Source organism: Phyllobates terribilis, unplaced genomic scaffold, assembly GCF_046119375.1.
Source record: "Phyllobates terribilis strain yellow unplaced genomic scaffold, ASM4611937v1 Scaffold_7__3_contigs__length_470593459, whole genome shotgun sequence".
NCBI classification, from domain to species: Eukaryota; Metazoa; Chordata; class Amphibia; order Anura; family Dendrobatidae; genus Phyllobates; species Phyllobates terribilis.
This window is the reverse complement of record NW_027362767.1, coordinates 368833003-368857711: the sequence shown is the minus strand read 5'-3', so window position 1 is coordinate 368857711 and position 24709 is coordinate 368833003.

Genomic DNA, 24709 nt, shown 5'->3' with positions numbered 1-24709 from the left:
GATGGACTAATAGACCAAGTCCCACACACAGCTAGAAGCCCAAATATTTTTTCAGAGCTAGATGCAGAAAAAAATTATTTTTAATTTGCAACCTGATGGAGGTCAGTATAGATGGACTAATAGACCAAGTCCCACACACCGCTAGAAGCCCAAATATTTTTTCAGAGCTAGATGCAGAAAAATTTTTTATTCAATTTGCCACCTGATGGAGGTCAGTATAGATGGACTAATAGACCAAGTCCCACACACTGCTAGAAGCCCAAATATTTTTTCAGAGCTAGATGCAGAAAAAAATTATTTTTAATTTGCAACCTGATGGAGGTCAGTATAGATGGACTAATAGACCAAGTCCCACACACTGCTAGAAGCCCAAATATTTTTTCAGAGCTACATGCAGAAAAAAAATATTTTTAATTTGCAACCTGATGGAGGTCAGTATAGATGGACTAATAGAACAAGTCCCACACGCTGCTAGAAGCCCAAATATTTTTTCAGAGATAAATGAAGAAAAAAATTATTTTTAATTTGCAAACTGATGGAGGTCAGTATAGATGGACTAATAGACCAAGTCCCACACACTGCTAGAAGCCCAAATATTTTTTCAGAGCTAGATGCAGAAAAAAATTATTTTTAATTTGCAACCTGATGGAGGTCAGTATAGATGGACTAATAGACCAAGTCCCACACACTGCTAGAAGCCCAAATATTTTTTCAGAGCTAGATGCAGAAAAAAATTATTTTTAATTTGTAACCTGATGGAGGTCAGTATAGATGGACTAATAGAACAAGTCCCACACGCTGCTAGAAGCCCAAATATTTTTTCAGAGATAAATGAAGAAAAAAATTATTTTTAATTTGCAACCTGATGGAGGTCAGTATAGATGGACTAATAGACCAAGTCCCACACACTGCTAGAAGCCCAAATATTTTTTCAGAGCTAGATGCAGAAAAAAATTATTTTTAATTTGCAACCTGATGGAGGTCAGTATAGATGGACTAATAGACCAAGTCCCACACACTGCTAGAAGCCCAAATATTTTTTCAGAGCTAGATGCAGAAAAAAATTATTTTTAATTTGCAACCTGATGGAGGTCAGTATAGATGGACTAATAGAACAAGTCCCACACGCTGCTAGAAGCCCAAATATTTTTTCAGAGATAAATGAAGAAAAAAATTATTTTTAATTTGCAACCTGATGGAGGTCAGTATAGATGGACTAATAGACCAAGTCCCACACACTGCTAGAAGCCCAAATATATTTTCAGAGCTAGATGCAGAAAAAAATTATTTTTAAATTGCAACCTGATGGAGGTCAGTATAGATTGACTAATAGACCAAGTCCCACACACTGCTAGAAGCCCAAATATTTTTTCAGAGCTAGATGCAGAAAAAAATTATTTTTAATTTGCAACCTGATGGAGGTCAGTATAGATGGACTAATAGACCAAGTCCCACACACCGCTAGAAGCCCAAATATTTTTTCAGAGCTAGATGCAGAAAAAAATTATATTCAGTTTGCAACCTGATGGAGGTCAGTATAGATGGACTAATAGAATGATGCTATGCCCAAAAGATTTTACTTCACTAGGTGCAGTAAAAAAATTGGTATTCTATACACAGGTGGTATATCTTGCAACACAGATAGGCTACTCCACTGACTAACACACTCTGCAATAGGCCAAAAAGGATTAGCTTTGCTAGATTCAGCCAAATGCTGTGAAAAAAACTTGCACAGCACTGGCACAGACCTGCCTGGCAAGAACTGATAGGAACTGATGTAACCTAGTCCTGAAAAGGACTCCAATTACAATTAGTTTTTACTCCCACAATCTATCTATTTAAGAGCACAGACCTGCCTGATAAAAGTCGTAGGAAATGCTGTAACCTAGTCCTTAAAAGGACTGCAATCACAACTATTCCCTACTCCCAAGCTATCTGTATATTTGTGCGAAAATTGGCTTGAAATTAACAAGGTATAGCGCACACAGCAACAGCGGTGCCGTCTAACACGCAGCTGCAGCAGTGAGAAAATGGTGGCGACGGGGAAAATGGCTTGGTCTTATAGGGCAAGGACATGTGACATACACTGCCAATCACACATGCCCTTGCTTGTGTGAAAAAAAGCACTTCGCTCCGTGTGTGCGCTGCTGATAGGCTGACAGATTGCACCTCCCCACTGCAAATGCGGGAAAGAGAAAAAAAAATGGAGATCTTCATTGTTCCTGCAGAGATCCATCCCCTGCCCCTCCCCCCGCCCCGCTGTACACTCAAACTGCGTATTAACATTAATTTTCATCATTACTGAGAAAAAATCCAGTTATGATTTTGGTGCACGAACAGTTATCGAACATAACCTCGAACAGCCGAATTTTTCTCAAATTGTTCGTGTTCGCCGACCGGCTCGAACACAGCCCAAAACAGCTCGAATTTGAGATTGGCGAACAGTTCGAGTAGAACAACGCTCATCTCTACTTGGGAGTAGGGAATAGTTGTGATTGCAGTCCTTTTAAGGACTAGGTTACAGCATTTCCTACGACTTTTATCAGGCAGGTCTGTGCTCTTAAATAGATAGATTGTGGGAGTAAAGACTAATTGTAATTGGAGTCCTTTTCAGGACTAGGTTACATCAGTTCCTATCAGTTTTTGCCAGGCAGGTCTGTGCCAGTGCTGTGCAAGTTTTTTTCACAGCATTTGGCTGAATCTAGCAAAGCTAATCCTTTTTGGCCTATTGCAGAGTGTGTTAGTCAGTGGAGTAGCCTATCTGTGTTGCAAGATATACCACCTGTGTATAGAATACCAATTTTTTTACTGCACCTAGTGAAGTAAAATCTTTTGGGCATAGCATCATTCTATTAGTCCATCTATACTGACCTCCATCAGGTTGCAAACTGAATATAATTTTTTTCTGCATCTAGCTCTGAAAAAATATTTGGGCTTCTAGCAGTGTGTGGGACTTGGTCTATTAGTCCATCTATACTGACCTCCATCAGGTTGCAAATTAAAAATAATTTTTTTCTTCATTTAGCTCTGAAAAAATATTTGGGCTTCTAGCAGTGTGTGGGACTTGTTCTATTAGTCCTTCTATACTGACCTGCAGCAGGTTGCAAATTGAATATAATTTTTTTCTGCATCTAGCTCTGAAAAAATATTTGGGCTTCTAGCGGTGTGTGGGACTTGGTCTATTAGTCCATCTATACTGACCTCCATCAGGTTGCAAATTAAAAATAATTTTTTTCTGCATCTAGCTCTGAAAAAATATTTGGGCTTCTAGCAGTGTGTGGGACTTGGTCTATTAGTCCATCTATACTGACCTCCATCAGGTTGCAAATTAAAAATAATTTTTTTCTTCATTTATCTCTGAAAAAATATTTGGGCTTCTAGCAGCGTGTGGGACTTGTTCTATTAGTCCATCTATACTGACCTCCATCAGGTTGCAAATTAAAAATATTTTTTTTCTGCATCTAGCTCTGAAAAAATATTTGGGCTTCTAGCAGTGTGTGGGACTTGGTCTATTAGTCCATCTATACTGACCTCCATCAGGTTGCAAATTAAAAATAATTTTTTTCTGCATCTAGCTCTGAAAAAATATTTGGGCTTCTAGCAGTGTGTGGGACTTGGTCTATTAGTCCATCTATACTGACCTCCATCAGGTTGCAAATTAAAAATAATTTTTTTCTGCATCTAGCTCTGAAAAAATATTTGGGCTTCTAGCAGTGTGTGGGACTTGGTCTATTAGTCCATCTATACTGACCTCCATCAGGTTGCAAATTGAATAAAAAAATTTTCTGCATCTAGCTCTGAAAAAATATTTGGGCTTCTAGCGGTGTGTGGGACTTGGTCTATTAGTCCATCTATACTGACCTCCATCAGGTTGCAAATTAAAAATAATTTTTTTCTGCATCTAACCCAGCCAATAGTTTTGGCCTAATACCACAGTTTGGCCACTCAGCTCTGCTCGGTTACCATCCATTGTTTTTTTGTTCAAACAACTCCAGAGTTGTGAATTAGTTAACCACCAAAATGAGTGGAAAAAGGCCTGCTGCTGGTGGAAAGGGGAATAGGCGTGTTGGGAAGGGGAAAAAAGGTTGTGTCCGTGGGGTAGGTGCAGAAGAAAGACCATCTTCCAGCCAAACTAAAATGTCTACTTCTTTTAGCGGACAATGTGATAAGATCCCTTTCTTACGGCCACGCCAATCGCTACAAATTCCAGATGAGGCACAAAAACAGCAGGTGCTTCAACGGATATCAAGTGCTCCTTTAAGTGGGCTCTCCTCCACATCAACTTCAACATCACAAATACTCCAGTCCTCAAAGGTGTCACCCAAATCGCACTTGCTTCCTCACAGCTCCCAAATCTCCAGCTGCCCGTCTGAGTATGAGGTAGAACAGATGGTTGAGTCTGCAGAGCTGTTTACTCATACTATAGCCTGGGAATCAGAGGTCGACTCCAGCGCTTCTGTGAATCCAGACGAGGAAATGATCTGCACTGATGCCCAGAATCTTTATGAGTCGGATCCAGGACCAGACGCAGAAGGTTCTGACCATAATGTAGACCCTCATTCCCAAACTGTAACTCCTGTTGGTGGAGACAATGAGGAAGACGATGATAAGACTCAAATACCTGATTGGAGCGACAACTTTAGTTTTTTGTCAGGGCAGGAACAGGTTGGCTCTGAGGACGACGGGTGTGATAACGCACAGGGTGATGATGATGAGGTCGGAGATCCCACTTACTGTCAACCCACAGTCAGCCAAGAGATGAGGTCAGCAGAGGAGGTGGAGGAAGATGCTAGTGACGACGAGGTCAGGTTGCGCCTTCCTGGACAGAGACGTAGTACTGGAAGCACGTCAACAACTGCATCCTCAAACACAACTCTGCCTCTCACCACAAGTCGTGGTGGCTCTTCAGGTCGCATGGGTGCTAAGCCTTGCATAGCCTGGGCATTTTTTCAGATCGATAAAGATGACCCAACTCGTGTTATCTGTAACATTTGTCAGCAAAAGCTAAGTAGAGGCCAAAAAATACATAGTTTGAGTACTTCATGCATGAACCGGCACATGGACATGAAGCATAAGTTGCAGTGGGAAGCTCAGTGTGCTACAATGCGGTCTAGCCGGCCGGGCCAACCACCGTCTGCCATATCTTGTGCATCCGCGGCCTCTTCATCCTCTGTGACTGGGGGGACAGCAGTCACACCTGTTTTGGGGCGCAGACCTGCCACCTCTTTACCCGCAACAGCCAGCGTGATTGGCAGGTCATCATTTTCTTTGGAGGTGGTAACACCAGCTGGTCTTGAGCGCTGTCCGACATCGATAGCACCACCTTTGGATCAAGGCAACCTAACATGTCCGCCAGCATCTTCCTCACAGACCGGCAGTTTGCCGGGGACACCCTTATCAATAGAGATGAGCGTTGCTCTACTCGAACTGTTCGCCAATCTCAAATTCGATCTGTTTTGGGCGGTGTTCGAGCCGGTCGGCGAACACGAACAATTTGAGAAAAATTCGGCTGTTCGAGGTTATGTTCGATAACTGTTCGTGCACCAAAATCATAACTGGATTTTTTCTCAGTAATGATGAAAATTAATGTTAATACGCAGTTTGAGTGTACAGCGGGGCGGGGGGAGGGGCAGGGGATGGATCTCTGCAGGAACAATGAAGATCTCCATTTTTTTTTCTCTTTCCCGCATTTGCAGTGGGGAGGTGCAATCTGTCAGCCTATCAGCAGCGCACACACGGATCGAAGTGCTTTTTTTCACACAAGCAAGGGCATGTGTGATTGGCAGTGTATGTCACATGTCCTTGCCCTATAAGACCAAGCCATTTTCCCCGTCGCCACCATTTTCTCACTGCTGCAGCTGCGTGTTAGACGGCACCGCTGTTGCTGTGTGCGCTATACCTTGTTAATTTCAAGCCAATTTTCGCACAAATATACAGATAGCTTGGGAGTAGGGAATAGTTGTGATTGCAGTCCTTTTAAGGACTAGGTTACAGCATTTCCTACGACTTTTATCAGGCAGGTCTGTGCTCTTAAATAGATAGATTGTGGGAGTAAAGACTAATTGTAATTGGAGTCCTTTTCAGGACTAGGTTACATCAGTTCCTATCAGTTTTTGCCAGGCAGGTCTGTGCCAGTGCTGTGCAAGTTTTTTTCACAGCATTTGGCTGAATCTAGGAAAGCTAATCCTTTTTGGCCTATTGCAGAGTGTGTTAGTCAGTGGAGTAGCCTATCTGTGTTGCAAGATATACCACCTGTGTATAGAATACCAATTTTTTTACTGCACCTAGTGAAGTAAAATCTTTTGGGCATAGCATCATTCTATTAGTCCATCTATACTGACCTCCATCAGGTTGCAAACTGAATATAATTTTTTTCTGCATCTAGCTCTGAAAAAATATTTGGGCTTCTAGCGGTGTGTGGGACTTGGTCTATTAGTCCATCTATACTGACCTCCATCAGGTTGCAAATTAAAAATAATTTTTTTCTGCATCTAGCTCTGAAAAAATATTTGGGCTTCTAGCAGTGTGTGGGACTTGGTCTATTAGTCCATCTATACTGACCTCCATCAGGTTGCAAATTAAAAATAATTTTTTTCTTCATTTATCTCTGAAAAAATATTTGGGCTTCTAGCAGCGTGTGGGACTTGTTCTATTAGTCCATCTATACTGACCTCCATCAGGTTGCAAATTAAAAATAATTTTTTTCTGCATCTAGCTCTGAAAAAATATTTGGGCTTCTAGCAGTGTGTGGGACTTGGTCTATTAGTCCATCTATACTGACCTCCATCAGGTTGCAAATTAAAAATAATTTTTTTCTGCATCTAGCTCTGAAAAAATATTTGGGCTTCTAGCAGTGTGTGGGACTTGGTCTATTAGTCCATCTATACTGACCTCCATCAGGTTGCAAATTAAAAATAATTTTTTTCTTCATTTATCTCTGAAAAAATATTTGGGCTTCTAGCAGCGTGTGGGACTTGTTCTATTAGTCCATCTATACTGACCTCCATCAGGTTGCAAATTAAAAATAATCTTTTTCTGCATCTAGCTCTGAAAAAATATTTGGGCTTCTAGCAGTGTGTGGGACTTGGTCTATTAGCCCATCTATACTGACCTCCATCAGGTTGCAAATTGAATAAAAAAATTTTCTGCATCTAGCTCTGAAAAAATATTTGGGCTTCTAGCGGTGTGTGGGACTTGGTCTATTAGTCCATCTATACTGACCTCCATCAGGTTGCAAATTAAAAATAATTTTTTTCTGCATCTAGCTCTGAAAAAATATTTGGGCTTCTAGCAGTGTGTGGGACTTGGTCTATTAGTCCATCTATACTGACCTCCATCAGGTTGCAAATTAAAAATAATTTTTTTCTTCATTTAGCTCTGAAAAAATATTTGGGCTTCTAGCAGTGTGTGGGACTTGTTCTATTAGTCCTTCTATACTGACGTCCAGCAGGTTGCAAATTGAATATAATTTTTTTCTGCATCTAGCTCTGAAAAAATATTTGGGCTTCTAGCGGTGTGTGGGACTTGGTCTATTAGTCCATCTATACTGACCTCCATCAGGTTGCAAATTAAAAATAATTTTTTTCTGCATCTAGCTCTGAAAAAATATTTGGGCTTCTAGCAGTGTGTGGGATTTGGTCTATTAGTCCATCTATACTGACCTCCATCAGGTTGCAAATTAAAAATAATTTTTTTCTGCATCTAGCTCTGAAAAAATATTTGGGCTTCTAGCAGTGTGTGGGACTTGGTCTATTAGTCCATCTATACTGACCTCCATCAGGTTGCAAATTAAAAATAATTTTTTTCTGCATCTAGCTCTGAAAAAATATTTGGGCTTCTAGCAGTGTGTGGGACTTGGTCTATTAGTCCATCTATACTGACCTCCATCAGGTTGCAAATTGAATAAAAAAATTTTCTTCTTCATTTAGCTCTGAAAAAATATTTGGGCTTCTAGCAGTGTGTGGGACTTGTTCTATTAGTCCTTCTATACTGACGTCCAGCAGGTTGCAAATTGAATATAATTTTTTTCTGCATCTAGCTCTGAAAAAATATTTGGGCTTCTAGCGGTGTGTGGGACTTGGTCTATTAGTCCATCTATACTGACCTCCATCAGGTTGCAAATTAAAAATATTTTTTTTCTGCATCTAGCTCTGAAAAAATATTTGGGCTTCTAGCAGTGTGTGGGACTTGGTCTATTAGTCCATCTATACTGACCTCCATCAGGTTGCAAATTAAAAATAATTTTTTTCTGCATCTAGCTCTGAAAAAATATTTGGGCTTCTAGCAGTGTGTGGGACTTGGTCTATTAGTCCATCTATACTGACCTCCATCAGGTTGCAAATTAAAAATAATTTTTTTCTGCATCTAGCTCTGAAAAAATATTTGGGCTTCTAGCGGTGTGTGGGACTTGGTCTATTAGTCCATCTATACTGACCTCCATCAGGTTGCAAATTAAAAATAATTTTTTTCTTCATTTATCTCTGAAAAAATATTTGGGCTTCTAGCAGCGTGTGGGACTTGTTCTATTAGTCCATCTATACTGACCTCCATCAGGTTGCAAATTAAAAATAATTTTTTTCTGCATCTAGCTCTGAAAAAATATTTGGGCTTCTAGCAGTGTGTGGGACTTGGTCTATTAGCCCATCTATACTGACCTCCATCAGGTTGCAAATTGAATAAAAAAATTTTCTGCATCTAGCTCTGAAAAAATATTTGGGCTTCTAGCGGTGTGTGGGACTTGGTCTATTAGTCCATCTATACTGACCTCCATCAGGTTGCAAATTAAAAATAATTTTTTTCTGCATCTAGCTCTGAAAAAATATTTGGGCTTCTAGCAGTGTGTGGGACTTGGTCTATTAGTCCATCTATACTGACTTCCATCAGGTTGCAAATTAAAAATAATTTTTTTCTTCATTTAGCTCTGAAAAAATATTTGGGCTTCTAGCAGTGTGTGGGACTTGTTCTATTAGTCCTTCTATACTGACGTCCAGCAGGTTGCAAATTGAATATAATTTTTTTCTGCATCTAGCTCTGAAAAAATATTTGGGCTTCTAGCGGTGTGTGGGACTTGGTCTATTAGTCCATCTATACTGACCTCCATCAGGTTGCAAATTAAAAATAATTTTTTTCTGCATCTAGCTCTGAAAAAATATTTGGGCTTCTAGCAGTGTGTGGGACTTGGTCTATTAGTCCATCTATACTGACCTCCATCAGGTTGCAAATTAAAAATAATTTTTTTCTGCATCTAGCTCTGAAAAAATATTTGGGCTTCTAGCAGTGTGTGGGACTTGGTCTATTAGTCCATCTATACTGACCTCCATCAGGTTGCAAATTAAAAATAATTTTTTTCTGCATCTAGCTCTGAAAAAATATTTGGGCTTCTAGCAGTGTGTGGGACTTGGTCTATTAGTCCATCTATACTGACCTCCATCAGGTTGCAAATTGAATAAAAAAATTTTCTTCTTCATTTAGCTCTGAAAAAATATTTGGGCTTCTAGCAGTGTGTGGGACTTGTTCTATTAGTCCTTCTATACTGACGTCCAGCAGGTTGCAAATTGAATATAATTTTTTTCTGCATCTAGCTCTGAAAAAATATTTGGGCTTCTAGCGGTGTGTGGGACTTGGTCTATTAGTCCATCTATACTGACCTCCATCAGGTTGCAAATTAAAAATAATTTTTTTCTGCATCTAGCTCTGAAAAAATATTTGGGCTTCTAGCAGTGTGTGGGACTTGGTCTATTAGTCCATCTATACTGACCTCCATCAGGTTGCAAATTAAAAATAATTTTTTTCTGCATCTAGCTCTGAAAAAATATTTGGGCTTCTAGCAGTGTGTGGGACTTGGTCTATTAGTCCATCTATACTGACCTCCATCAGGTTGCAAATTGAATAAAAAAATTTTCTGCATCTAGCTCTGAAAAAAAATTTGGGCTTCTAGCGGTGTGTGGGACTTGGTCTATTAGTCCATCTATACTGACCTCCATCAGGTTGCAAATTAAAAATAATTTTTTTCTGCATCTAACCCAGCCAATAGTTTTGGCCTAATACCACAGTTTGGCCACTCAGCTCTGCTCGGTTACCATCCATTGTTTTTTTGTGCAAACAACTCCAGAGTTGTGAATTAGTTAACCACCAAAATGAGTGGAAAAAGGCCTGCTGCTGGTGGAAAGGGGAATAGGCGTGTTGGGAAGGGGAAAAAAGGTTGTGTCCGTGGGGTAGGTGCAGAAGAAAGACCATCTTCCAGCCAAACTAAAATGTCTACTTCTTTTAGCGGACAATGTGATAAGATCCCTTTCTTACGGCCATGCCAATCGCTACAAATTCCAGATGAGGCACAAAAACAGCAGGTGCTTCAACGGATATCAAGTGCTCCTTTAAGTGGGCTCTCCTCCACATCAACTTCAACATCACAAATACTCCAGTCCTCAAAGGTGTCACCCAAATCGCACTTGCTTCCTCACAGCTCCCAAATCTCCAGCTGCCCGTCTGAGTATGAGGTAGAACAGATGGTTGAGTCTGCAGAGCTGTTTACTCTTACTATAGCCTGGGAATCAGAGGTCGACTCCAGCGCTTCTGTGAATCCAGACGAGGAAATGATCTGCACTGATGCCCAGAATCTTTATGAGTCGGATCCAGGACCAGACGCAGAAGGTTCTGACCATAATGTAGACCCTCATTCCCAAACTGTAACTCCTGTTGGTGGAGACAATGAGGAAGACGATGATAAGACTCAAATACCTGATTGGAGCGACAACTTTAGTTTTTTGTCAGGGCAGGAACAGGTTGGCTCTGAGGACGACGGGTGTGATAACGCACAGGGTGATGATGGTGAGGTCGGAGATCCCACTTACTGTCAACCCACAGTCAGCCAAGAGATGAGGTCAGCAGAGGAGGTGGAGGAAGATGCTAGTGACGACGAGGTCAGGTTGCGCCTTCCTGGACAGAGACGTAGTACTGGAAGCACGTCAACAACTGCATCCTCAAACACAACTCTGCCTCTCACCACAAGTCATGGTGGCTCTTCAGGTCGCATGGGTGCTAAGCTTTGCATAGCCTGGGCATTTTTTCAGATCGATAAAGATGACCCAACTCGTGTTATCTGTAACATTTGTCAGCAAAAGCTAAGTAGAGGCCAAAAAATACATAGTTTGAGTACTTCATGCATGAACCGGCACATGGACATGAAGCATAAGTTGCAGTGGGAAGCTCAGTGTGCTACAATGCGGTTTAGCCGGCCGGGCCAACCACCGTCTGCCATATCTTGTGCATCCGCGGCCTCTTCATCCTCTGTGACTGGGGGGACAGCAGTCACACCTGTTTTGGGGCGCAGACCTGCCACCTCTTTACCCGCAACAGCCAGCGTGATTGGCAGGTCATCATTTTCTTTGGAGGTGGTAACACCAGCTGGTCTTGAGCGCTGTCCGACATCGATAGCACCACCTTTGGATCAAGGCAACCTAACATGTCCGCCTGCATCTTCCTCACAGACCGGCAGTTTGCCGGGGACACCCTTATCAACCCCGTCTAAGCACAATAGCCAGCCCTCGGTCCCTCAGATGTGGACAAGTAAAAGACCATTTCCTCCTAGCCATGAGAAAGCTAAGAGGTTGAATTTCACCATCTGCAAGCTCTTGGCTACAGAAATGCTGCCTTTCCGCCTGGTGGACACAGAGGATTTTCGAGACCTTATCTCCGTCGCAGTGCCCCAGTACCAGATGCCCAGTCGGCACTACTTCTCAAAGAAAGGTGTGCCTGCGCTCCACCAGCATGTCGCACACAACATCACCGCTTCTTTGAGAAACTCTGTGTGTGACAGGGTGCATTTCACCACAGACACTTGGACGAGTAGGCATGGACAGGGGCGTTACATGTCGCTGACTGGGCACTGGGTAACTATGGTGACAGCAGGACAAGGGGCTGCTGTCCAAGTCTTGCCGTCCCCACGAGTTGTGCGTCAATCCTCTTTATGTCATTTTTCCTCCACTGCTTCTGCCTCCTCAACCTCCTCTCGGTCTTCCACCTGCACCCAAAGCCTGTCTGGTCATGCCACAAGCTTTCTAACTGCGCAGAAGGGATCCTGCACACCTCCTTACTATGCTGGCAGTAGGGCTCAACGTCATCAGGCGGTTTTTACATTGAAATGTCTGGGAAATGTGAGTCACACAGCTGAGGAGTTGTGGTCAGCTCTGGAGAACCAATTTCATGAATGGTTGTCTCCACTGGACCTGAAACCAGGGAAGGCCGTGGGCGACAATGCTGCAAACCTGGGTGCGGCCCTTCGCCGGGGCAATGTCACACACGTGCCTTGTATGGCTCACGTGTTGAACCTGGTTGTCCAGCAATTTTTAGCCCACTATTCCAGACTAGATGGCCTTCTGCAGAGGACACGGTCGCTGTGTGCTCACTTCCGCCGTTCGCATCCCGCAGCTCAGCGACTTACATCTCTACAGAAGTCGTTGGGCCTGCCACTTCACCGGCTAAAATGCGATGTGCCTACCCGGTGGAATTCAACTCTGCACATGTTGCAGCGACTGTGGCAGCACCGACAAGCCCTGGTGCAATACGTTCTGACGTATAGCCTGGGCCAACGAGATTCAGAGGTGGGGCAAATCACGCTGGAGGAGTGGTCTCAGATCAGGGACCTATGCACCCTTCTGCGCAGTTTTGAAATGGCGACGAAGATGTTTGGTGCTGACGATGCCATTATCAGCATGACTATTCCGGTGATTTACATGCTGGAGCACATGTTAAACAGAATTCGGAGTCAGGCGGTGGCACAAGAGGAGGTGGAGGAAGTAGAGGAGGAGGAGTTGTATGCGGAAGGGCTAACATCTGCAAGGTCCAGACGGTCGGCAGCACCAAGGCGGCAGGCATGTGAGGGTGGGGGAGATGGTTTTTTCAGGGCGCATGGTAGCAGCCAAACTAGTGAGGAAGGTGCAGGAGCCCAGGAAGAAGTGGAGGATGAACTGATGGAAGACTCATCAGATGAGGGAGACCTTGATCACATTTCTGTTGTGCGAGGTTGGGGGGAGAGGACAGAGGAAGGAAGCATGATTGTTACCTCGCCACCAACACAACAGGGACTTGGTGCTCCTGGATGCGCAACACACATGAGTGCCTTCTTGCTGCACTACCTGCAACATGACCCTCGAATTGTGAGAATTAGAAATAATCCTGACTACTGGGTTGCCACACTGTTAGATCCCCGGTACAAAAGTAAATTTGCAGAAATTATTCCTGCCATAGAAAGGGATGCACGCATGCAGGAGTATCAGCAGAGAGTGTTGCAGAATCTTACATGTGCTTTTCCACAAAATACCAGTGGTGCACGTAGTGAATCTCACAGTTCCAACTTGCCAACCGTGGGACCGTCAAGTGTTCAGCACTCAAACCGTAACAGAACCACAGTATCTGCTGGTAACATCAATTTTGCGGAATCATTTCACCACTTTTTTAGCCCATCCTTTGCAAGGCCACAGGAGACAAGAAGTCTGACACATAGTCAACGCCTAGAGACGATGGTACAGGAGTATCTCCAAGTAAACATTGAAGCCACGACTGTGTCACTGGACCCTTGCTCTTTTTGGGCTTCCAATCTGGATAAATGGCCGGAGCTAGCCACTTACGCCTTGGAGATCTTGTCATGCCCCGCAGCCAGCGTTCTGTCTGAACGTGTGTTCAGCGCTGCTGGTGGTGTGCTGACAGATAAGCGCACGCGGCTCTCCACTGATAATGTAGACAGACTCACGTTCATAAAGATGAACAAATCATGGATCCGAAACGACTTTTCTACCCCTGTGTCATCCTGGGGAGAGTAAAAGCTTGATGATTGGTTAAAATCACCCTACCAACCGTTTTAAGCTTTCAAATTACTAATCATGTTTATCTGTATCTTGACTGGAAAATAATTTGGGCTTTGTAGCAGTGTGCAGCACTAATCCTATTAGGCCATCTATAATAAGCTTCACCAGATTTAAAATTAAAAATAATTTTTAGCTGCATCTAGCCCGGAAAATAATTTTGGGGCTCCGAGATGCGCAAGACACATAAGTGCCTTCTTGCTGCACTACCTGCAGCATGACCCTCATATTGTCAGAATTCAAAGTAATCATGACTACTGGGTTGCCACACTCTTAGATCCCCCAAACTTTTCGATCAACCTTTTCATTTTAATAAAGACCAAAAAAATGGTCATTTTTGAAATTATAAGCATTAGCAGGTTGTTAGAAACTGAAATCAAACAGTTTTCAACTCAAAACTTTATTCTAGGTGATGTTACATTTTCACATAGGACCCCTTGTTCGAAAGGAGCTTCTGAACGCTCTCGTCCATTGAATTTGTCAGGTTTTGGATGGTTTCTGCTTCAATTGTTTTGCATGAGGACAGAATACCCTCCCAGAGCTGTTGCTTAGATATGAACTGCCTCCCGCCATCATAGACACTCCTTTTAATGATGCTCCAAAGGTTCTGAATGGGGTAGAGGTCAGGGGAGCATGGGGGTCACACCATAAGTTTGTCCCCTTTTATGTCCATATCAGCCAGAGATGCAGATGTTTTATGTGCAGCATGAGATGGTGCATTATCATGCAGAAAAATGATCTTGCTGTGAAATACATGGTTCTTCTTCTTGAACCATGGCAGGAAGTGCTGTTTGAGAAAATCCACATACATTATGGAGTTCATCTTTAGCGCCTTCAGGGATCCTAAAGGGGCCGACAATCTCTCTCCCCATGATTCCAGCCCAAAACATTACTCCACCTCCTCCTTGTTGGCGCTGTAGCCGTGTTTGCGTGGGGTGTCCATCAACCAGCCATCCTCCACTCCATTCATCTGGACCATCGAGCGCTGCACGGCACTCATCCGTGAACAAAACAGTTTTGAAATCAGTCTTCATGTAATGTTTGGCCCACTGGAGCCGTTTCTGCTTGTGTGAAGTGGATAGAGGAGGTCGACAGGATGGCGTATGCACAGCTGCAAACCTCTGAAGGACCCTGCATCTTGTTGTTCGGGGGACGTTGGAGGCACAAGCAGCTTCAAAAACTTGTCTGCTGCTATGACAAGGCTTTTTTGCCGCTGCTCTTTCAACCTGACGTAATTGCCTGTAGGAAAGAGTCCTCAATTTGCCCTTATCAGCACGCACACGTGTGTACTGTGAATCAGCTACATACTTCTTGATTGCCAAGACACTTCATCCTGATCATCGCACAATGTTGATTGTAGTCATGCCTTGACCTAAACACACCACAATTTGTTGCTTCTCAGCAGCCGACACATCCTTTTTCTTTCCCATTTTGGCAGAAAATGTAGGCTGCTTAATAATGTGAGAGAGCCTTCTTAAGTAGTCTTGCCTTTCATTGGACACACCTGCCAAACTAATTAGCACAGGTGTCTGCAATTGCTTACAGTGATATAAAGAGCCCTGACACACATCACCATCAATGAGTTTAACTGACAAACAAACAAATTCTTCCCTTATCACTCCTAAACACTTTTTGCATAATAATTTGGAACGCGGTGTACATGTGCTTTTCCACAAAACACCAGTGGTTCACGTAGTGAATCTTACAGTTCTAACTTGCCAACCGTGGTCTGTATGGAATTGTTCAATAAAGGGCCCAAAATTAAGATAACATAGATGGGAGAGGTCTCTATGAATAGGAATTCCTAAGTATTTGATACCCTGTGAGGGCCAGGCAAAGGGAAAGTTGGACTGGATGGAATCCTATATGGATTTAGGGAGGGAGACATCGAGGGCCTCAGACTTCGCTGCATTGATTTTAAAATTTTACCATGTAACAAAGTGATCTATTTCAGCCATAACAGCAGGGATGGATATATGTGATTGAATGATATATACTAGGACATCATCAGCAAATAGAGAGCACTTGTACTCGGTGCCTCCCACCTCAATCCACCTAATATTGGGGTTATGGCGAATTGATGAGAGCAGGTGCTCCGTCACTAGGATGTATAAGAGAGGGGACAGAGGACATCCCTGCCTTGTCCCATTGGTGATTGTGAAAGGTGATGAAAATGTTCTGACGCACCCCCTGGGCCTTGGGACACCCGGAGCCGGACCCTTTTTGGTGGATGCTGGTGGTTGTAGTCTTCGTGGCGGCGATCCGGTTCCGTGGCTCAGGGCGGTCAAACCAGTGGCGGAACTATTTATGTGGTTTTGATGTTTAAATGTCCGACTACGCCACCCGTGGATTGCGGTCAGAGTGAACCGCCGCTACAGGGCAGACCGCTAAGGCTGGTGTTGTGGGTGCAGCAGAGCGTAGCATAACTCCCCACGGGAGGAGTATAGCCTCAGGGCAGTGTATGCGGAGGATGGGGGTGATGGTGCAGGGCAGCAGCAGTAACGACACGGAGTCAGTGATGCAGTTCAGGGCCTTTACTCACAGTTCTTATTATCCAGACCACGTCTGCAGGTAACGGCTGCCCACGTCGTACTGTGCTCACCAGGTGAGGGGCTCAGACAACTCCCAGATAACTTTGGAGCGCTTCACAGGACCCCCTTTGTGTGTCCTTTGTCTGGCCTTTCTTACCAACACTTCTGTCCGGCTGCCTCGGGCCTCCTCTTGGTAAACTTGGCGCCAGTTTCCCTGACCCTATGTGGTGCCTTCCTAGCGGGTGGAGCAAGGGGCTGCGCCACATAAAATGTCAGAGCCTCCGGTTTCTAGCTGAGGGTCGTTTCCTGCCTCCACTAGTTCGGGGACCGGTCTCCCCCTTTGGCCTGACCCCTCCACGCAGGTGGATTCGGGCGTGCGGTGGCGACTCGCCCGTCCGCACCCCTGGGATCCCTTCATTCCTCGTTCCTGGAGCCTTCTCCGCTCCTCTTCCTTCCTTCTCCCTCTTGCAGGCCTGGGCCTCTGTTACTAGGCCCGCCTCCGGAGCAGAGCTCATGCAGAGCCCCTGCTCCCTGCCACTTCTGCTCAGACTTCTCTGCACTGAACTAAGATGGTGCCCACCTTTTATACTCCCTTCTCAATGCACCCAGGAACTGCTTCCTCCCTGCTCCTGCACTGCAGGGTTCCCCTTCCTCAGTGTTCCCTCCCCCCACTCCAGCCAGGGACAGGGACTGTCGTGCCCATCTCAGGGGCATATTGGTCGCCCTGCCCCACGGCAATGTGGTGTAATGCATGCAGGTGTCGGGTCCTGATCCACACTCCATCCTTATCTGAGAGTGAGATATCACACCTCTGGGTGAGGTGCAATACGTCTGTAGCAACCGAGCCCTCGGTGCTACAGTTCCATTTATCTTCAGCCTAGGTGACGTATTGTGATACATGGCCGTGATTTTGGCTATAAAAGGGTCCCCTAAACCCCTACCCCAAGCTTTTTAAGAGAATCATATATGGCGTGCCAGGAGACTCTATGGAATGCTTTCTCAGCATCCAACGAGAGTATCTACTTACAAATTTTTAACTGCATCTAGCCCAGGAAATACTTTGTGCCTAGTAGCAGTGTCTGCTAGTCAGCGGATTATCCCGGCTGTTAAGCAAGCTACACCACCTGTAGTTTGGACACTTAATTTTTTCAAAGGAAATGCTTCGGGACCACGGGATACTTAGTGAAGAGCATCAGGAGGCACCCCAAGGCATAGGGGCTGGGACTGGCACTAGGATGCCTTGCGGTGGACAGCCGAGCTCGATCCTTATAAAAGCTTTTTAACTGCAGCAGCTTTAGTGGACGCTACTGGAGCTGGAATTACGCGGCTGCTGGCATGAGACTTGCCCTCCAATAGATCCTTGTAAATGGATTTAAAGTGTATTCATTCAAATTAGAGGGACAATTTAAATTAAAAAGCTTAGAGCTGCCTCCACCACAGGGGGGCTCTCTCGATCCACCAGCGGACAGGCACCAGTATTGGGAGAGGGGGGCTGGCCGTCAGGGTTCACCGCGGCTCTGGCACAGACCCGGCGACACGGAGGTGGCACGGGCAGGAGCGGACTGGCCGTCTCGGCTTCTCACTTTTTGGATTTTAGAAGGGCATGACATGCCTATATCTGTGTCTCCCCCTCCTTTTACTCCTCCACCTCTTTTCTTTTCGCATGACTATATGTACTTGTCACTTTTCCATGTGTTAGTTGTGTCTTCTGAGCAGTTTGTCAGCTTTTGGACACCTTTGAAGGTGTTTTCTATGTGTTACTATGTGTTTTTGTTTGCCTGCCATTGGTTTTAACGGTGTTCGAAGGTGTTCGACGAACAGTTCGACGAACAGTTCGGCGAACACACGGGTGTTCGACGAACCGAACCGAACTCGAACACTACGGGGGTGGCTCAACACTACTTATCAACCCCGTCTAAGCACAATAGCCAGCCCTCGGTCCCTCAGATGTGGACAAGTAAAAGACCATTTCCTCCTAGCCATGAGAAAGCTAAGAGGTTGAATTTCACCATCTGCAAGCTCTTGGCTACAGAAATGCTGCCTTTCCGCCTGGTGGACACAGAGGATTTTCGAGACCTTATGTCCGTCGCAGTGCCCCAGTACCAGATGCCCAGTCGGCACTACTTCTCAAAGAAAGGTGTGCCTGCGCTCCACCAGCATGTCGCACACAACATCACCGCTTCTTTGAGAAACTCTGTGTGTGACAGGGTGCATTTCACCACAGACACTTGGACGAGTAGGCATGGACAGGGGCGTTACATGTCGCTGACTGGGCACTGGGTAACTATGGTGACAGCAGGACAAGGGGCTGCTGTCCAAGTCTTGCCGTCCCCACGAGTTGTGCGTCAATCCTCTTTATGTCATTTTTCCTCCACTGCTTCTGCCTCCTCAACCTCCTCTCGGTCTTCCACCTGCACCCAAAGCCTGTCTGGTCATGCCACAAGCTTTCTAACTGCGCAGAAGGGATCCTGCACACCTCCTTACTATGCTGGCAGTAGGGCTCAACGTCATCAGGCGGTTTTTACATTGAAATGTCTGGGAAATGTGAGTCACACAGCTGAGGAGTTGTGGTCAGCTCTGGAGAACTAATTTCATGAATGGTTGTCTCCACTGGACCTGAAACCAGGGAAGGCCGTGTGCGACAATGCTGCAAACCTGGGTGCGGCCCTTCGCCGGGGCAATGTCACACACGTGCCTTGTATGGCTCACGTGTTGAACCTGGTTGTCCAGCAATTTTTAGCCCACTATCCCAGACTAGATGGCCTTCTGCAGAGGGCACGGTCGCTGTGTGCTCACTTCCGCCGTTCGCATCCCGCAGCTCAGCGACTTACATCTCTACAGAAGTCGCTGGGCCTGCCACTTCACCGGCTAAAATGCGATGTGCCTACCCGGTGGAATTCAACTCTGCACATGTTGCAGCGACTGTGGCAGCACCGTCAAGCCCTGGTGCAATACGTTCTGACGTATAGCCTGGGCCAACGAGATTCAGAGGTGGGGCAAATCACGCTGGAGGAGTGGTCTCAGATCAGGGACCTATGCACCCTTCTGCACAGTTTTGAAATGGCGACGAAGATGTTTAGTGCTGACGATGCCATTATCAGCATGACTATTCCGGTGATTTACATGCTGGAGCACATGTTAAACAGAATTCGGAGTCAGGTGGTGGCACAAGAGGAGGTGGAGGAAGTAGAGGAGGAGGAGTTGTATGCGGAAGGGCTAACATCTACAAGGTCCAGACGGTCGGCAGCACCAAGGCGGCAGGCATGTGAGGGTGGGGGAGATGGTTTTACCAGGGCGCATGGTAGCAGCCAAACTAGTGAGGAAGGTGCAGGAGCCCAGGAAGAAGTGGAGGACGAACTGATGGAAGACTCATCAGATGAGGGAGACCTTGATCACATTTCTGTTGTGCGAGGTTGGGGGGAGAGGACAGAGGAAGGAAGCATGATTGTTACCTCGCCACCAACACAACAGGGACTTGGTGCTCCTGGATGCGCAACACACATGAGTGCCTTCTTGCTGCACTACCTGCAACATGACCCTCGAATTGTGAGAATTAGAAATAATCCTGACTACTGGGTTGCCACACTGTTAGATCCCCGGTACAAAAGTAAATTTGCAGAAATTATTCCTGCCATAGAAAGGGATGCACGCATGCAGGAGTATCAGCAGAGACTGTTGCAGAATCTTACATGTGCTTTTCCACAAAATACCAGTGGTGCACGTAGTGAATCTCACAGTTCCAACTTGCCAACCGTGGGACCGTCAAGTGTTCAGCACTCAAACCGTAACAGAACCACAGTATCTGCTGGTAACATCAATTTTGCGGAATCATTTCACCACTTTTTTAGCCCATCCTTTGCAAGGCCACAGGAGACAAGAAGTCTGACACATAGTCAACGCCTAGAGACGATGGTACAGGAGTATCTCCAAGTAAATATTGAAGCCACGACTGTGTCACTGGACCCTTGCTCTTTTTGGGCTTCCAATCTGGATAAATGGCCGGAGCTAGCCACTTATGCCTTGGAAATCTTGTCATGCCCCGCAGCCAGCGTTCTGTCTGAACGTGTGTTCAGCGCTGCTGGTGGTGTGCTGACAGATAAGCGCACGCGGCTCTCCACTGATAATGTAGACAGACTCACGTTCATAAAGATGAACAAATCATGGATCCGAAATGACTTTTCTACCCCTGTGTCATCCTGGGGAGAGTAAAAGCTTGATGATTGGTTAAAATCACCCTACCAACCGTTTTAAGCTTTCAAATTACTAATCATTGTTATGCACACGCCCGGGCTAAGCGGCGTGTGCGAGTGATTGGTAGTGATTCCACTGGACCGTGCCGGAGAGTGAATGCCTGGAGGGGCGTGACTAAGTATTCACCCGATCCGACCAGGGTCGCACGACGGCATACGACGCCAGTGCACCAAGGAGGAACCGAGCAGAGGGACCAGGTGCTACTCCAGGACAGACCCCGGACACGGCTGTTGACCCACACAGGGGAATACAGGAACAGGCTGGTAGGCTGGCACACAGACTGGTGGGTATAGGCAGGCACGACTGGTATGCAGGCAGGCGGGTATGCAGGCAGGGGGGTAAAGGCAAGCACAGCTAGAGTGCAGACAGGGAGGTACTAGCAGGTAGGAACACAGGCGGGATAGGACCCAGTACACACCGGGACTCAGGAACAATACAGGCAGAGGGTTACAGGCAAGCACAGCTAGAGTGCAGACAAGGCTGAGCAGGGAGGACAGGGCTCTGTTCACATGGAACAGACAGGAAGGGAAAGACAGAGCCAGATACTCACACAGTACTTGCAGAGACAACAAGCAGGAGTTAGGTACGAGTTCAGACTCTGCAGAAAAAGGAAGGGAACGGACATAGAGGCAAAACAGGTAAAGGACAGGAGAGAGTTCAGACTGGAACTGAGTGTACGGAGGAGACCGACACTGCAGAGGGATACAGGAGCGGGTCTGGGAATACGGCCCCCAGAGAGGCGAAACGAACAGGCAAGGAGCGTGTTCAGACAGGACAGACCAGACGCAGGAGCGGGTCTAGGAAATCGGCCACTAGAAGGCGGAACGAACAGGCAAGGAGCGTGTTCAGACAGGACAGACCAGAGAACACAAAAAGGACACAGTTCAGACACGGGAGCTGATACCGCAAAGCAGGAGACATACAGGACTCAGTTCAGACACGGGAGCTGAAACCGCAAAGCAGGAGACATACAGGACTCAGTTCAGACACGGGAGCTGATACCGCAAAGCAGGAGACATACAGGACACAGTTCAGACACGGGAGCTGATACCGCAAAGCAGGAGACATACAGGACTCAGTTCAGACACGGGAACTGATACAAAAAGCAGGAGACAAGAGACGGGACCTGGCACCTTCAGAGTGCAAGCACACACTGAAGGAAACACTATGCTCAGGCAGGGATAGAAGGGAGCTGCTGAGCTATATACCAAGTGACAGACAGCAATAGGCTGAGGACGCACAAGGGGTGTGACCCACAGCAGGTACAAAAGGCAGGAAGTGATCGGGCGCCGCCCTTAAGCAGCAGAAACAGACACAAACAGACAGCATGGAGGGAAGCCAGAGAGACATTCTGGACAGGAGATCAAGTGCGCGCTCTTGCACAGTGGGAGATGGACCACCATGCAAGGACGCCGCCAGGTATGTTACAGTACCTCCCCCCTTACGCCCCCTCTTCTTCAGGCCTGCCAGAATCTTCCGCAGGGAATTCGAGGACCAGTCGTTCACTGGGTTGGAGGGGGACAGAGACTTAAGGGTAATCTCTGCTTCGAGGTACATCTTGTCAAGCTCACAGGAAGAAATAGACGGGTTATCAGGTACATAATGAGGAAAAGTCACTGTCTCTTTGTTATCTGGTGGTATCCCGGAGGATTCAGGAAACAACTGGAGGTCCTCCGCCGGGTCAGAAGAGTGCAGAGGCTCAGAGAAAACAACTGCTTCAGAGTACACTAGGTCGGACTCACTGGAGGAAGCAGGCGAGGTATCGGGTACCGAGTATAGGAAAGTCTCTGTCCATTCACCACCAGGTGGCACCCCGAAGGGTTCTGGAGACAGCTGGCGGTCCTCCGCCTGGTCAGAGGGGTGTAGAGACTCACGGGTAACCTCTGCTTCAGAGTACACTAGGTTGGACTCACTGGACGAAGCAAGCGAGGTATCAGATCCAGGATATAGGAAAGTCTCTGTCCATTCACCACCAGGTGGCACCCCGAAGGATTCTGAACACAACTGGAGGTCCTCCGCCTGGTCGGAGGGGTGTAGAGACTCAGGAGTAACCTCTGCTTCGGAGTACACTAGGTTGGACTCACTGGACGAAGCGAGCGAGGTATCAGGTACAGAGTATAGGAGAGTCTCTGTCCTTTCGCTACCAGGTAGCACCCCGAAGGGTTCAGGAGACAACTGGAGATCCTCCGCCTGGTCGGAGGGGTGTAGAGACTCGGAGGTAACTACCACTTTGGGGTACCCATTGTCAGGCTCACAGGACGAAGCGGACAAAGTATTGAGTACCGGGTGTAGAGAAGTCTCTCTCCATTTGTCATCGAGTGGTATCCCGGAGGGTTCAGGAGGCAACAGGGGATCCTCCGCCAGGTAGTAGAGGTGCACAGACTCTGAGGTAACCACAGCTTTGGAGCATCCTTGGACATGCACACCGGTTAAAGAGAAAGAAGCATCTGATGCCGGGTGCAGGAAGTTCTCCTGTGTGGAGTCTGGATGGGCAGAAGTCTCTTCGGCCAGGAGACCTGGTGCACTACCCACGCACATTACCCATTGGGGTTTCTCCGGGGTACAGGGAGATGAAGCTTCAGTAGGGACTTCAAGGTTGGGGTCAGGAGGTCTCAGGAAGGACAGACCCTGGCGTGACGGCTTGCCTCTAAGTCTAGCACGTCTGGACTGCCTCTTGAGGTTGAGAGAAGTATTCCGGAAAGCGTAGTCACCCTGTGAGGATTCTGGGTGGGCAGTAGTCTCATTGGGCTGGAGGACTATTGCGCTACCCACACACATTACCCGTCGGGGCTGCTCCGGGATATTGGGAAGTGAAGCTTCAGCAGGGGCTTCAGAGTTAGGGTCCTCGAAGACCATACGAAAGGCCACCAGGAAGGCCTGCAGGTCAAGGATGACAGGATCCCATGCTTCCCATAGGGGGGTGACCCATTTCAAGGCATCACCCGCTAGGTAGTCAATCATAAAGGCCACTTTAGCCCAATCGGAAGGAAAATAGAGAGGGTAGGCCTTAAAGTGTAGCATGCATTGCTCCACAAATGCACGACACTGTCTTGGATCCCCATAGTAACGTGGCGGATCCGCAGGAACGAGAGCTGATAGATCCATCTGGACGGGTGCGTAATTCGCCTGGAACTCAGCTAAAGGGGGAAAAAAAATTATTTATTTATTTTGATGCATGTATTCGCTGGAAAAACTTCTCAAAGAGCGAAGGCCGTGGGGCTCAACGGGAACCATGGCCTGAGCATGCTGTTATGCACACGCCCGGGCTAAGCGGCGTGTGCGAGTGATTGGTAGTGATTCCACTGGACCGTGCCGGAGAGTGAATGCCTGGAGGGGCATGACTAAGTATTCACCCGATCCGACCAGGGTCGCACGACGGCATACGACGCCAGTGCACCAAGGAGGAACCGAGCAGAGGGACCAGGTGCTACTCCAGGACAGACCCCGGACACGGCTGTTGACCCACACAGGGGAATACAGGAACAGGCTGGTAGGCTGGCACACAGACTGGTGGGTATAGGCAGGCACGACTGGTATGCAGGCAGGCGGGTATGCAGGCAGGGGGGTAAAGGCAAGCACAGCTAGAGTGCAGACAGGGAGGTACTAGCAGGTAGGAACACAGGCGGGATAGGACCCAGTACACACCGGGACTCAGGAACAATACAGGCAGAGGGTTACAGGCAAGCACAGCTAGAGTGCAGACAAGGCTGAGCAGGGAGGACAGGGCTCTGTTCACACGGAACAGACAGGAAGGGAAAGACAGAGCCAGATACTCACACAGTACTTGCAGAGACAACAAGCAGGAGTTAGGTACGAGTTCAGACTCTGCAGAAAAAGGAAGGGAACGGACATAGAGGCAAAACAGGTAAAGGACAGGAGAGAGTTCAGACTGGAACTGAGTGTACGGAGGAGACCGACACTGCAGAGGGATACAGGAGCGGGTCTGGGAATACGGCCCCCAGAGAGGCGAAACGAACAGGCAAGGAGCGTGTTCAGACAGGATAGACCAGACGCAGGAGCGGGTCTAGGAAATCGGCCACTAGAAGGCGGAACGAACAGGCAAGGAGC